Source organism: Balaenoptera physalus (assembly GCF_965194825.1).
Source record: "Balaenoptera physalus genome assembly, chromosome: 14".
Classification (NCBI taxonomy): domain Eukaryota; kingdom Metazoa; phylum Chordata; class Mammalia; order Artiodactyla; family Balaenopteridae; genus Balaenoptera; species Balaenoptera physalus.
Window position 1 is genome coordinate 34044667 of NC_138893.1, and position 13797 is coordinate 34058463.

A 13797-nucleotide genomic window follows, 5' to 3' on the forward strand; every position below is an offset into this window, starting at 1 on the left:
TAGCCACATTTCTTTAGAGCAATATGTGCTAAATATTCATGCTAGTTAATTGAGTGTTTTGGGGGAGAAGTTGCCAAGAGTCTGCTCTATTGGGAATCTTAAAAGCTGGACATTTCAACCACTCTCTCTCCTCCTATCCTCACACACACTAATGAAATCAGCATAAAAACACACTCTTTGGGTCCAGAGATTAAGTTTGAAGCAGAAAGTAGGGGCTGCAGGAAATGTGCAGTCCAACCAACAAAGGTGATGAAGAGGATGGGAAGGTGTTAAGACAAGAGAAGGGCACAGAGGTTCTACAGAGGACTAACTGGTTAAAGTCAAGCGTTTTATATATAACTTCATGTGGCTCAACACACAAAGCAAATATTCTGAAAGGGACACAAGGATTCTATTAACCATATGCAGACTAATTCCATTTTTTCAATACACTGGTTTTATTGCTATGCTAAGTGGTAGACTCCTGTTAAGAGCTAACAGTTACTAAATGGTTATCATTAGTAGTGTCTTACGTACAAAATAACTATTACTCGATTATAAACAGGATAAAAAAACTTAATGAGGAGAAAAAACTAGTTCAAGATTGTGGGGTTTTTAAAAATATTTATTTATTTATTTATTTCTTGGCTGCATCGGGGTCTTAGTTGCGGCACACAGTATCTTTTTTATTACGGTGCTTGGGCTCCAGAGAGCACAGGCTCATTACTTGTGGCAGGCGTGTGGGCTGCAGAGCAAGTGGGTTCGGTAGTTGTGGCGTGAGGGCTCTCTAGTTGTGGCGCCCGGGCTCAGTTGTCCGGCGGCATGTGGGATCTTAGTTCCCCGACCAGGGATCAAACTGGCATCCTCTGCATTGCAAGACAGATTCTTAACCACTGGACCACCAGGGAAGTCCCTTGGTTTGAGGTTTGATTATAAATTTTTTTTTGAAAGTTAGGGGGCTGGGGCTTCCCTGGTGGCGCAGTGGTTGAGAATCCACCTGCCAATGCAGGGGACACGGGTTCGAGCCCTGGTCTGGGAAGATCCCACATGCCGCGGAGCAACTAGGCCCGTGAGCCACAACTACTGAGCCTGCGCGTCTGGAGCCTGTGCTCCGCAACAAGAGAGGCTGCGATAACGAGAGGCCTGCGCACCGCGATGAAGACTGGCCCCCCCTTGCCGCAACTAGAGAAAGCCCTCGCACAGAAACGAAGACCCACCACAGCCATAAAATAAATAAATAAATAAATAAATAATTAAAAAAAAAAAAAGTTAGGGGACTGGACTTCCCTGGTGGCACAGTGGTTGGGAATCCTCCTGCCAATGCAGGGGACACGGGTTCGAGCCCTGGTCCCGGAGGATCCCACGTGCTGCAGAGCAACTAAGCCCGTGTGCCACAACTACTGAGTCTGCATGTCACAACTACTGAAGCCCATACACCTAGAGCCCATGCTCTGTAACAAGAGAAGCCACCGCAATGAGAAGCCCGCGCACTGCAATGAAGACCCAATGCAGCCAAAAATAAATAAGTAAATTAATTAATTTAAAAAAAAAAAGGAAGGGGGCTGTTCCTGTTTTATCAAATTGGAAGTGGAGACTGATAACTGAACGAAGAATTCAGATGTACTGCAATCTTATGGGTTTTATGTCTTTTCAAAGCTATGGCTACCAAACACTCTATTCACAGGGGTTTCACAACGTGATTACAACTTTACACTCCTCCTGGCCTACCAGTGAAGACAAGGGAACCAAAGGTGAAGTAAAAAAATATCTACAGTCATCCTGCCAAAACCAAGTTAACTTAATTTCCCTTCAAGTAAGCAAAACTAACCAGATCTTGAGATAATGGGGAAGGAGAGAGAATCAAGCATATGGACGTTGCTCCAGCAATTCTCTCCTCTCCCCTCTTTCTGCCTGAAACACACTGATATTTCTCTCCTCTAACACTCCTCCTGTGCCAGCTAGGGTCCTACTTCTTTGTACTCCTCACTGCCTCCAATCCCTCTCCTCCCGTTCTCTCCCCAGCCCACTCCAACTTGGCTTTGGGTCCCACCACTCCACCTAAACCTTATCTTCAGTGTGACCAATGGTCTCTACTTGGCTAAACGCAGTGGTGGATTCCTGATCCTTATCTTAACCGCTCAGTAGCATTTGACACAGTTCATCTCTCCCTCATCTTCTCTGATACACTGTCTTACTTGGCTTCCAGTGGTCGCTCTTTTCCTCTTTTACTGGTTCCTTCCTGACCATTTGACTTCTTAATGTCTTGGCACCTCAAGGTTCAGTCCTTGACCCCCTTCTCTATCTGCATTCACTCCCTCAGCGATTTCATCCAGTCTCATGGCTTTAAATACCATCTACATGCCAACCCTGCCCTCCCAGCGGTACATTTCCAGGCCCGCTCTTCCCCAAAATTCTAGAATCACAAATCCCAATGTTTCCACTTGGATTTCCATCAGGTACCTCACACTCATCATGTTCAAAACTAGACCCTCATCTTCTCTCCTCTGCCTTCATCTCCTGTGGCTCTCCTCCCCTTGCTTACTCCACTCCACCCATATCAGCCTCCTTGCTGTTCCTCAACAAGCCAGGACTACTTCCACCTCAGGGCCTGTGTTCTGGCTATTCTCTCGGCCCAGACATCCTCTCCCCAGATATCTTACCATAATCTCTACTCCTGGGCACTCCACCCACCACCCTTACTGCACTCAACTTTTATTTCCCATAGTGTTCACTACTTTCCAACATATGACATAAGATATTTATGTTGATGTTTACTGTCTGCCGCACCCCCACCATAATGTAAGTTCCATAATAGCAGAGATCTTTGTTTTACTGACTCATATATCTCCAGGGCCTTAGCAGTACCTGGTACAGGGGTCTCAAAAAACCTTTGTTAAATGAATGGATGGGCTCTGACGCTACAAATGTAAGTGGTAACCTCCAGATTCACACATGGGGCATAAAAGTAGTCCTAGAAAACCATCACTTCCCTTCTTCCATGAATACACCTCATACCCCTCCAGCCTTGGTTAGTACAGAATTATTGGGGCAGCAAAGGAGCTCTCCTGTTAGTCCCCTGCTGCTGTTGCTGCTGCTTGCGGCACTGAGCAATTGCTGGATAGTGATTTTTATGCAGAGTGTTAGTAATCATCTAGTTCTATTAATAACACCTTCTTTAAAAAATCTGAAAACATGCCTTAAACCTAGTTATAGAGTGTTGCAAATTTAATATTCAAACAGGATATTACGCCTCTGTCAGACACAGTTATTCCTTAAGAGCATTCAAGCCAGCAAGACTTTCCCCCAGGAATATATCAAAGATGATTCTAAATATCTAGCTATTCTAAAGTAATCTTGCAGCAGCACACCGAGTCTGCACCCACTCTCCTCACTCTCAGAAGGACGGGAGTTGTTTTTCTCTGCAAGGCCAGTTTCCCACTGTGTCTCCTCTAGGATCAGGACCTTGCCCCGTCATTCGCCCCCTCTCTCCTCTGTTCCAACCTCTCTCTCTAATAGCCCCTTTCCTAGCACCTTTTAACATTGTTCAAGTTTACCAGGATCTTTTTAAATCCATCCCTCAACCCTGAAATCTCCGTGAGTGAGCAGGGCACAGTGTCACAGTCACCAGAACTGCGAGGACTACAGTCCGACTGGGGTAGGTCAAAGAGTGAGGGCCAGTGAAACTGCTCAGAGTGAAACAAGGACGCTCTCGCTCTGAAAAGGACAAACCTTATGCCTGTCTAAGAATGTGGCATTAATGATCACTCTCTGCCATCTCGTCACCTGGCCCCTATGACTCCCGTCTCTTTGGGCTCTTCCCCCACCTCCAACTGTTCCTTCTCTGTCTTCTTTGTTGGCAACTCTATCTCTAAAGATAATGGTGGCTCCCAACGTTCCACCCTTAGTTCTCTTCCCATTCTTCATGCTCTGCCAAGAAAATTTCATCTTCTTTCCTCATTTTTAACTACCATTACGTTTAACTCTACATTTCTAACTCTACTCTTTTGCTCTGAGCTCATGACCCCAAAATACATCTCCCCACTAATGAGACACTAGTCTCTCAAATTCAGCATCTCCAAACCTGACCAACATCTGTTTGGCAAGTCTTGTTCCTTCTCTGGTATGCAGTATCTCAGGCAATGACTACATCACCCGCTGGATTACTTAAGCAAGAAACCTTGGAGTCATCTTCCATTATTCTACCTGCTAACTGTCTCTCCTATCAACCCCAACTACTTCATGCTGATTGTCATTGTGTTAATTCAGATCCTTATCTTTTGCCAAGACCAGTGTTTCTCAAGGGAGGTGCTACTGGCTTAAGAGACAAGAGCATTCTTTTCGGCACAATTATCCCACTTAGAACAGATAACCTAACAGCCTCCTTTCATGAACTGGGGGGGGTCCCACTCCAGCACCAGGCTGAAAGTACTGAACATGGCTCCAGACCCCCATCTCCAACATAGCCCTTTTAGTTCCCTTTAATGTGTAGGGACCAAATCCCCATCCACCACTGCCTGTTTATGGATGCAGAAACTAGAAGGCCTCTGTCTGATTCATTATTCCATTTATGGTCCATGAAAATAAGATGCGGTTTCCCTCTAGGCCTGGCAATGTCTTGTTTTTCTTTTCTTTTCTCTCTTTCTTTTTAATCTATCCTCTTCCTGGGCTTGGAACAGAGTTGATATAGGCCCAATATCCCTTAACTCCAAAATCCAAAAAACTCTGAAACCTGAAAGTTTTTTAGAAGTTTGTTACAAGCTCATCTAATGACAAAATAATCCCTGAACTGATATGAGGCAATTTATAGTCATCATTTACCTTCCTTAGAACGAATATTCATATGATTCTTTAAGAAGTATGAATGTGTAAACTGGTAGGGTAATGTCCCAGACTCACTGCACATATATCAAGTACATGGAATAACCTTATAGAAAGCCCCCAAAACCTGAATTCTAAAACAAATACAGCCCCAAAGATTTCAGATAAGGATTGTGATCTGCATTACAAAGCACAAAGTCACCACACCATCTTATCCAGAAGTCTATCTCTGTCTCTTAAAACTGAGTTTTCGGACTTCCCTGGTGGCACAGTGGTTAAGAATCCACCTGCCAATGCAGGGTACACGGGTTCGAGCCCTGGTCTGGGAAGATCCCACATGCCGCGGAGCAACTAAGCCCGTGCGCCACAGCTACTGAGCCTGCGCTCTAGAGCCTGCAAGCCACAACTACTGAGCCCACGTGCCACAACTACTGAAGCCTGTGCGCCTAGAGCCCGTGCTCTGCAACAAAAGAAGCCACCACAATGAGAAGCCCACGCACTGCAATGAAGAGTAGCCCCCGCTCATTGCAACTAGAGGAAGCCTGCGCGCAGCAACGAAGACACAACGCAGCCAAAAATAAATAAGTAAGTAAATAAATAAATTTTAAAAAAAACAAAAAAAAACCACTGAGTTTTCTAAATAGAAATTTAAAATACTTTAAACATAAACATTTTCAATGAATATTTAAAAATCTTCCATATATAAAGTTAACTTTAGAAAAGAAAGTATAGACCACTATCTTTTAAAATGGGTTAAATTCAGACCTACCAAGAAATAGGAATACAGAAAACTACTTCTTGGGATCCCTTCCAGTCTTAAGATGCTTTGTTTAGACAGAGCTCTAGGGATTACAACACATAGCGTGGACAGTGGGATCACCTTCCCTTTTCCAGAGGCCCAGCCAGTTCTGTGCAATATGTGCTTAGGCACTTCTCACAACATGGATACACACCATCTCAAAAAGAAAAGCACCACTGCAAGTGCCACAGTGCTCCCCTAGTTTTTCTACTATTCCAGCAACTTATGTTTCACAACCAAGATTAAGGGCTGATGTTGTTGCTGCTGTATAGAAAAAGGAAAATAAATGATTTTACTTTAAAGGTTGGTAGCTATCTATGTCCATCTGGAGCTAAAATTTTAAACAGATGTCTAATGGGAAACCAAATATGGAAAATGATACAGTTATCTATTAAGGCAATGAGATACAGCAAATAAGATATGCAGATATGGAACATAAGCCTATAAAACTTTAAAGGATGTTTTTTCAAAAGAAAGAACATCTATGTTCTCATTTATTTAAAACCCACAGATTCTTCATACCCTTGTATAGATCTTCTTTTTTTTTTTTTTTTTTGGCCATGCTGCACGGCATGCGGGATCTTAGTTCCCCGACCAGGGATCAAACCCGCACCCACTGCAGTGGAAGTGCAGAGCCTTAACCACTGGACTGCCAGGGAAGTCCCTAGATCTTTTTTTTTTTTTTTCTCTTTAATGGCACATTGCTTTGAAAAACAGTCTGGCAGGTCCTCAAGAGGTTAGACACAGTTACTATATGACCCAGCAATTCCATTCCTAGGTATGGAATTTCTCTTTCTCCCAAGAGAAATAAAAACAAGTGTCCACTCAAAAACTCATACACAGTGTTCACAGCAGTATTACTCATAACAGCCCCAAAGTGAAAACAACCCAAATGTCCATCAACTGATGAATGGATAAATAAAATGTGGTATACAATGAAATAAAAAGGAATTAAGTGTTGACACATGCTACAACAAGCATGAACCTTGAAAACACGGTGCTAAATAAAAGAAGCCAGTCACAAAAGGCCACATATTTTATGATTCCATTTATCAGAAATATTCAGAATAGGCAAATTTACAGAGAAAGAAAGTAGATTAATGGTTGCCTAGGATTTGCCTGGGGTTTGGGGGGAAATGAGTGACTACTAATGAGTGCAGGGTTATTTTTAGAGCCATGAAAATGTTCTAACATTAATTGTGGTGACAGTTACAAAACAGTGAATATACTAAAAACCACTGAAATTATGTGCTTTAAATGAATAAATTGTATACTATGAAAATTATTTTTAAAACTGGCAAACAAGCCATATAACTAAAGCAAAAAGTCAACTGGGGGGCAGGGGGGACCTTCAAGATGGTGGAGGAGTAAGACGTGGAGATCACCTTCCTCCCCACAAATACATCAGAAATACAACTACATGTGGAACAACTCCTATAGAACACCTACTGAACGCTGGCAGAAGATCTCAGACTTCCCAAAAGAGCCATGTGGCTGACAGGGTCTTGGTGCTCCAGCCGGGTGTCAGGCCTGTGACTCTGAGGTGGGAGAGCTGAGTTCAGGACATTGGTCCACCAGAGACCTCCCGGCTCCATGTAACATCAAACGTGAAAGCTCTCTCAGAGATCTCCATCTCAATGCTAAGACCCAGCTCCACTCAACGACCAGCAAGCTACAGTACTGGACACCCTATGCCAAACAACTAGCAAGACAGGAACACAACCCCACCCATTAGCAGAGAGGCTGCCTAAAATCATAATAAGGTCACAGACACCCCAAAACACACCACCGGACGTGGTCTTGCCCACCAGAAAGACAAGATCCAGCCTCATCCACCACAACACAGGCACTAGTCCACTCCACCAGGAAGCCTACAGAGCCCACTGAACCAACCTTAGCCACTGAGGACAGACACCAAAACAACGGGAACTATGAACCTACAGCCTGTGAAAAGGAGACCCCAAACACAGTAAGTTAAGCAAAATGAGAAGACAGAGGAACACACAGCAGATGAAGGAGCAAGGTAAAAACCCGCCAGACCAAACGAAGAGGAAACAGGCACTCTACCTGAAAAAGAATTCAGAGTAATGATAGTAAAGACAATCCAAAATCTTGGAAACAGAATGGAGAAAAAACAAGAAACTTTTAACAAGGACCTAGAAGAACTAAAGAGCAAACAAACAATGATGAACAACACAATAAATGAAATTAAAAATTCTCTAGAAGGAATCAATAGCAGAATAACTGAGGCAGAAGAATGGATAAGTGACCTGGAAGATAAAACAGTGGAAATAACTACTGCAGAGCAGAATAAAGAAAAAAGAATGAAAAGAATTGAGGACAGTCGTAGAGACTTCTGGGACAACATTAAATGCACCAAAATTTGCATTATAGGGGCCCCAAAAGAAGGGGAGAAAAAGAAAGGGACTGAGAAAATATTTGAAGAGATTATAGTTGAAAAGTTCCCTGATGTGGGAAAGGAAAGAGTCAGTGAAGTCCAGCAAGGACAGAGAGTCCCATACAGGATAAATCAAAGGAGAAAAACGCCAAGACACATATTAATCAAACTATCAAAAATTAAACACAAAGAAAAAATATTAAAAGCAGCGAGGGAAAAACAACAAATAACATACAAGGGAATTCCCATAAGGTTAACAGCTGATCTTTCAACAGAAACTCTGCAAGCCAGAAGGGAGTAGCAGGACATACTTAAAGTGATGAAAGGGAAAAACCTACAACCAAGATTACTCTACCCAGCAAGGATCTCATTCAGAATTGATGGAGAAATTAAAACCTTTACAGATGAGGAAAAGCTAAGAGAATTCAGCAGCACCAAACCAGCTTTACAACAAATGCTAAAGGAACCTCCCTAGGCAGGAAACACAAGAAAAAGACCTACAATAACAAACCCAAAACAACTTAAAAAATGGTAATAGGAACATACATATTGATAATTACCTTAAATGTAAATGGATTAAATGCTCCAACCAAAAGACACAGACTGGCTGAATGGATACAAAAACAAGACCCATCTATATGCTGTCTACAAGAGACCCACTTCAGACCTAGGGACACATACAGACTGAAAGTGAGGGGATGGAAAAAGATATTCCATGCAAATGGAAATCAAAAGAAAGCTGGAGTAGCAATTCTCATATCAGACAAAATAGACTTTAAAACAAAGACTACTACAAGAGACAAAGAAGGACACTACATAATGACCAAGGGATCAATCCAAGAAGAAGATATAACAGTTGTAAATATTTATGCACCCAACATAGGAGCACCTCAATACATAAGGCAAGTGCTAACAGCCATAAAAGGGGAAATCGACAGTAACACAAATATAGTAGGGGACTTTAACACCCCACTTTCACCAATGGACAGATCATCCAAAATGAAAATAAATAAGGAAACACAAGCTTTAAATGATACATTAAACAAGATGGACTTAATTGATATTTATAGGACATTCCATCCAAAAACAACAGAATACACTTTCTTCTCAAGTGCTCATGGAACATTCCCCAGGATAGATCATATCTTGGGTCACAAATCAAGCCTTGGTAAATTTAAGAAAATTGAAATCATATCAAGTATCTTTTCTGACCACAACGCTATGAGACTAGATATCAATTACAGGAAAAAATCTGTAAAAAATACAAGCATATGGAGGCTAAACAATACACTACTTAATAACCAAGAGATCACTGAATAAATCAAAGAGGAAATCAGAAAATACCCAGAAGCAAATGACAATGAAAACACAACGATCCAAATCCTATGGGATGCAGCAAAAGCAGTTCTAAGAGGGAAGTTTATAGCAATACAATCCTACCTCAAGAAACAAGAACATCTCAAATAAACAACCTATCTTACACCTAAAGCAATCAGAGAAAGAAGAACAAAAAAAATCAAAGTTAGCAGAAGGAAAGAAATCATAAAGATCAGATCAGAAATAAATGAAAAAGAAATGAAGGAAACAGTAGCAAAGATCAATAAAACTAAAAGCTGGTTCTTTGAGAAGATAAACAAAATTGACAAACCATTAGCCAGACTCATCAAGAAAAAAAGGGAGAAGACTCAAATCAATACAATTAGAAATGAAAAAGGAGAAGTAACAACTGACACTACAGAAATATAAAGGTTCATGAGAGATTACTACAAGCAACTATATGCCAATAAAATGGACAACATGGAAGAAATGGACACATTCTTAGAAAAGCACAACCTTCCAAGACTGAACCAGGAAAAAATAGAAAATATAAACAGACCAATCACAAGCACTGAAATTGAGACTGTGATTAAAAATCTTCCAACAAAAAGAAGTCCAGGACCAGATGGCTTCACAGGCGAATTCTATCAAACATTTACAGAAGAGCTAACACCTATCCTTCTCAAACTCTTCCAAAATATAGCAGAGGGAGGAACACTCCCAAACTCATTTTATGAGGCCACGATCACCCTGATACCAAAACCAGACAAAGATGTCACAAAGAAAGAAAACTACAGGCCAATATCACTGATGAACACAGATGCAAAAATCCTCAACAAAATACTAGCAACAGGGGCTTCCCTGGTGGCGCAGTGGTTGAGAATCTGCCTGCCAATGCAGGGGATATGGGTTCGAGCCCTGGTCTGGGAAGATCCCACATGCCACGGAGCAACTAGGCCCGTGAGCCACAATTACTGAGCCTGAGCGTCTGGAGCTTGTGCTCCGCAACAAGAGAGGCCACGACAGTGAGGGGCCCGCGCACCGCGATGAAGAGTGGCCCCCGCTCGCCGCAACTAGAGAAAGCCCTCGCACAGAAACAAAGACCCAACACAGCCAAAAATAAATAAATAAATTAATTAATTAAAAAAAAAACCCCACCAGCTTAAAAATAATGATAATAATAAAATAAATAAATTAAAAAAAAAAAGAGTCATGTACCACAATGTTCATTGCAGCTCTATTTACAATAGCCAGGACATGGAAGCAACCTAAGTGTCCATCGACAGATGAATGGATAAAGAAGATGTGGCACATATATACAATGGAATATTACTCAGCCATAAAAAGAAACAAAACTGAGTTATTTGTAGTGAGGTGGATGGATCTAGAGTCTGTCATACAAAGTGAAGTAAGTCAGAAAGAGAAAAACAAATACTGTATGCTAACACATATATATGGAATCTAAAAACAAAAAAAAACGGTTCTGAAGAACCTAGGGGCAGGACAGAAATAAAGATGCAAATATACAGAATGGACTTGAGGACACGGGGAGGGGGAAGGGTAAGCTGGGACAAAGTGAGAGAGTGGCATGGACATATATACACTACCAAATGTAAAACAGATAGCTAGTCCATCTGGAAGCAGCCGCAGAGCACAGGGAGATCAGCTCGGTGCTTTGTGACCACCTAGATGGATGGGATAGAGAGGGTGGGAGGGAGACGCAAGAGGGAGGAGATATGAGGATATATGTATATATATTCACTGATTCACTTTGTTATAAAGCAGAAACTAACACATAACTGTAAAGCAATTTTACTCCAATAAAGCTGTTAAAAAAAAAAAGTCAACTGGGGAAGAAAACTAGAAATTCTATTAATTCCCGACCCTGACATAAAAGTGCTTCTGCTCCAATGACAGAAGACAGATGAGGCCCTAGAAAATCTGAGAACAGTGACGACACTAAAGAGCCCAAGGGTCCTGCTGGGAAGGACTGAGAGCAGTGGGTATTCAAATTGATACACAGACGTCCAAATTACAAAAACATACTAAGAAGACATAAGAATCAGTTTTGTTTAAAAAAGTCTTATGTGCATAAGATACGTATGGCCATGAAAAATAATAGGAATTTTAAAAAATAATAGGAGTTAAGTAGGAAAAAATACGCCAAGATGCAAAAAGTAAAAACTATTCTGAAAATTTGCAAGTAATATTGCTCCTCCAAAGAGCTGGGGGCAAATGGAAACAACCATTAAAACTCACCAGAATACTGACAATGATTATTTCTAAGGGACTGGGGGTGGAGGGGTTTCCTCCCCCTCAGTTACAATTTACTGTATAATCAAAAAAAAAAAAAATTACCATGCTTCTAAATGCACCTTTTAACTGGAGTTATACGGAAATTGAATTAAGGATACCAAAGATTTAAATTAATGTGTCAGAAAATAAGCAAACAGTTTGTGATTTTCAACATAGCTGTTCTTTCCCTTCCTCCTATTGTTCACTGTAAAGCTCCATTACCATAAAATAGGATTAAAGGAAAGGGAAAAAAGGCTTAAATGCAAATTTCTAAAATTCTATTCTCTTGAGAGAAAGGCATGCCAAACTATCACTAAAATGGGATCTGGAAATACTTTATCTATAATCACGTTTACCCTTAATTAGCAAGGGTCATTACATATTTCCAACTCTTAACGCGGACGGTACTTTTAGTACCCTGGCAAATGCCATAGCTCAGACTGTTCAACTGTGCTGTAAAAATACTCAGGTATGTGGGGGAATATCTCATTTTCACCTGTATTTGAAGATAATCTCATTCACTTAAGAGTATCAAGAGAGAAAAGGAAAGGTCTTCAGAATAAAGACATTTTAAAAGCTTTCATCATATTCACATTTTTGTGTCTTAAAATTCCATTAAATGTTATTTCCTAAAGATTCCTCCCCCTCCACCCCTGCCATTTACACAACAGTCAGCTACTAATCTCAAATGTTACGGATTGGTGGCCACAAAGGGCATAAGAAAACCTCCCTGGAAAGTCCAGCTCCAGTTCTCCGATGAGGACAGCTCATTTCCCCAGGGTTGGGAGTACCAGATGCGCAAACTGATGACTAGCAGGTGACCACGGTGCTGGATAAGCTGTTTCTTGCTCTAAATCTAACTGCCAGGGCCCCCAGGCTTAATGCCCAAACCAGCATGCTGCCCAAGGGGTGCTCGCCCTCAAGGCAAAGGCTGGTGACAAGAAGCCACACTGACCTTTCAATTTGTCAGCAGTCATCCAAAGGACACAAGTTTATTGGCTTAGCAAACTGACACAATTTTTTTAGTCTGGCTGTTCTTCGCTAAAATAAAATGCAAACAAAAACTGCCAATACCTGCTTTTAACAGGCCCAATTGCCACCTAAGTTACTTGTCTCAGATCAGCAATAGTAATAGTATTCCATCTCTAGTACCAATTAAAGGAAATAAGAAGTACTCTAATCTCTTGTTGATACCTGTAACAAATAGAATAGCAATGTCCTCCTAAGTTCATTTTAATGCTGGTTTCTTAAAATTAGATTGTCAAACTTCCAGCAAAACCTGAAGCATAAAAATAACTATATTGTCACAGGCATGCCCATTTTACTGTGCTTCGCAGATATTGTTTTTTTGTTTGTTTTTTTAACAAATTAACGGTTTGCGTCAAACAAGTCTATTGGCGGGATTTTCCAACAGCATTTGCTCACTTCATGTCTCTGTGTCACATTTTGGTAATTTTCACAAGATTTCAAACTTTCTCATCATTATTATATTTGTTATGGTGATCTGTAATCAGTGATCTTTGATGTTATTGCAAAAAGACTGACTCACTGAAAACTCAGATGGTGGTTAGCATTTTTTTAGCAATGGTATTTTAAAATTAAGGTATGTACATTATTTTTTTAGCCATAATGTCCTTGCACACTTAATAGACCATAGTATAAACATAACTTTTATATGCTTGGGAAACAAAAAGATTCATGTGAATCACGTTATCATGATATTTGCTTTATTGCAGTGGTCTGGAACCAAACCCACAATGTCTCTGAGGTATCCCTGTACTTATTTTTTTAAACAATTTAACCCTGTCCCCAAACTTCCTTCCTAAAGAACTCAGGCTAGAAAAACACGTATTTGAGTTGTGGGGCAGTGGGAACTATGTTACCTGTTACCTGCTGTTCAGGTAACAGGGAGGCAAGCTCAGCAGAGTGATACAGGATCAGACGGCCTGAGTCCAGGTCTGGACACCACCACGTGTCAGCTGTGATTAATTCCTCGCCAAGCCTTCTTTCTTCACCTGTACAACATGGAGTGTGACAGTGCCTACTTTATAGGACAGTCCAAAGGATTAAGTATGATAATCCTTTAACCCTCAGGGCCTGTCTGGCACATCACATAGTGACCAAAATAGGCTAGGACTATGACAGAGTGATGACATCCCTAGATGCCACATCCCCACACTGACAGCAGACA

At 41.1% G+C, this 13797-nt stretch overlaps 1 protein-coding gene across 6 annotated transcripts in view; it reads right to left on the reverse strand.

Moving 5' to 3' along the window:
* The window catches only part of INPP5F (inositol polyphosphate-5-phosphatase F), a 92367-nt gene that overhangs the window by 34804 nt on the left and 43766 nt on the right, over positions 1-13797 (reverse strand). The window lies entirely within an intron of this gene.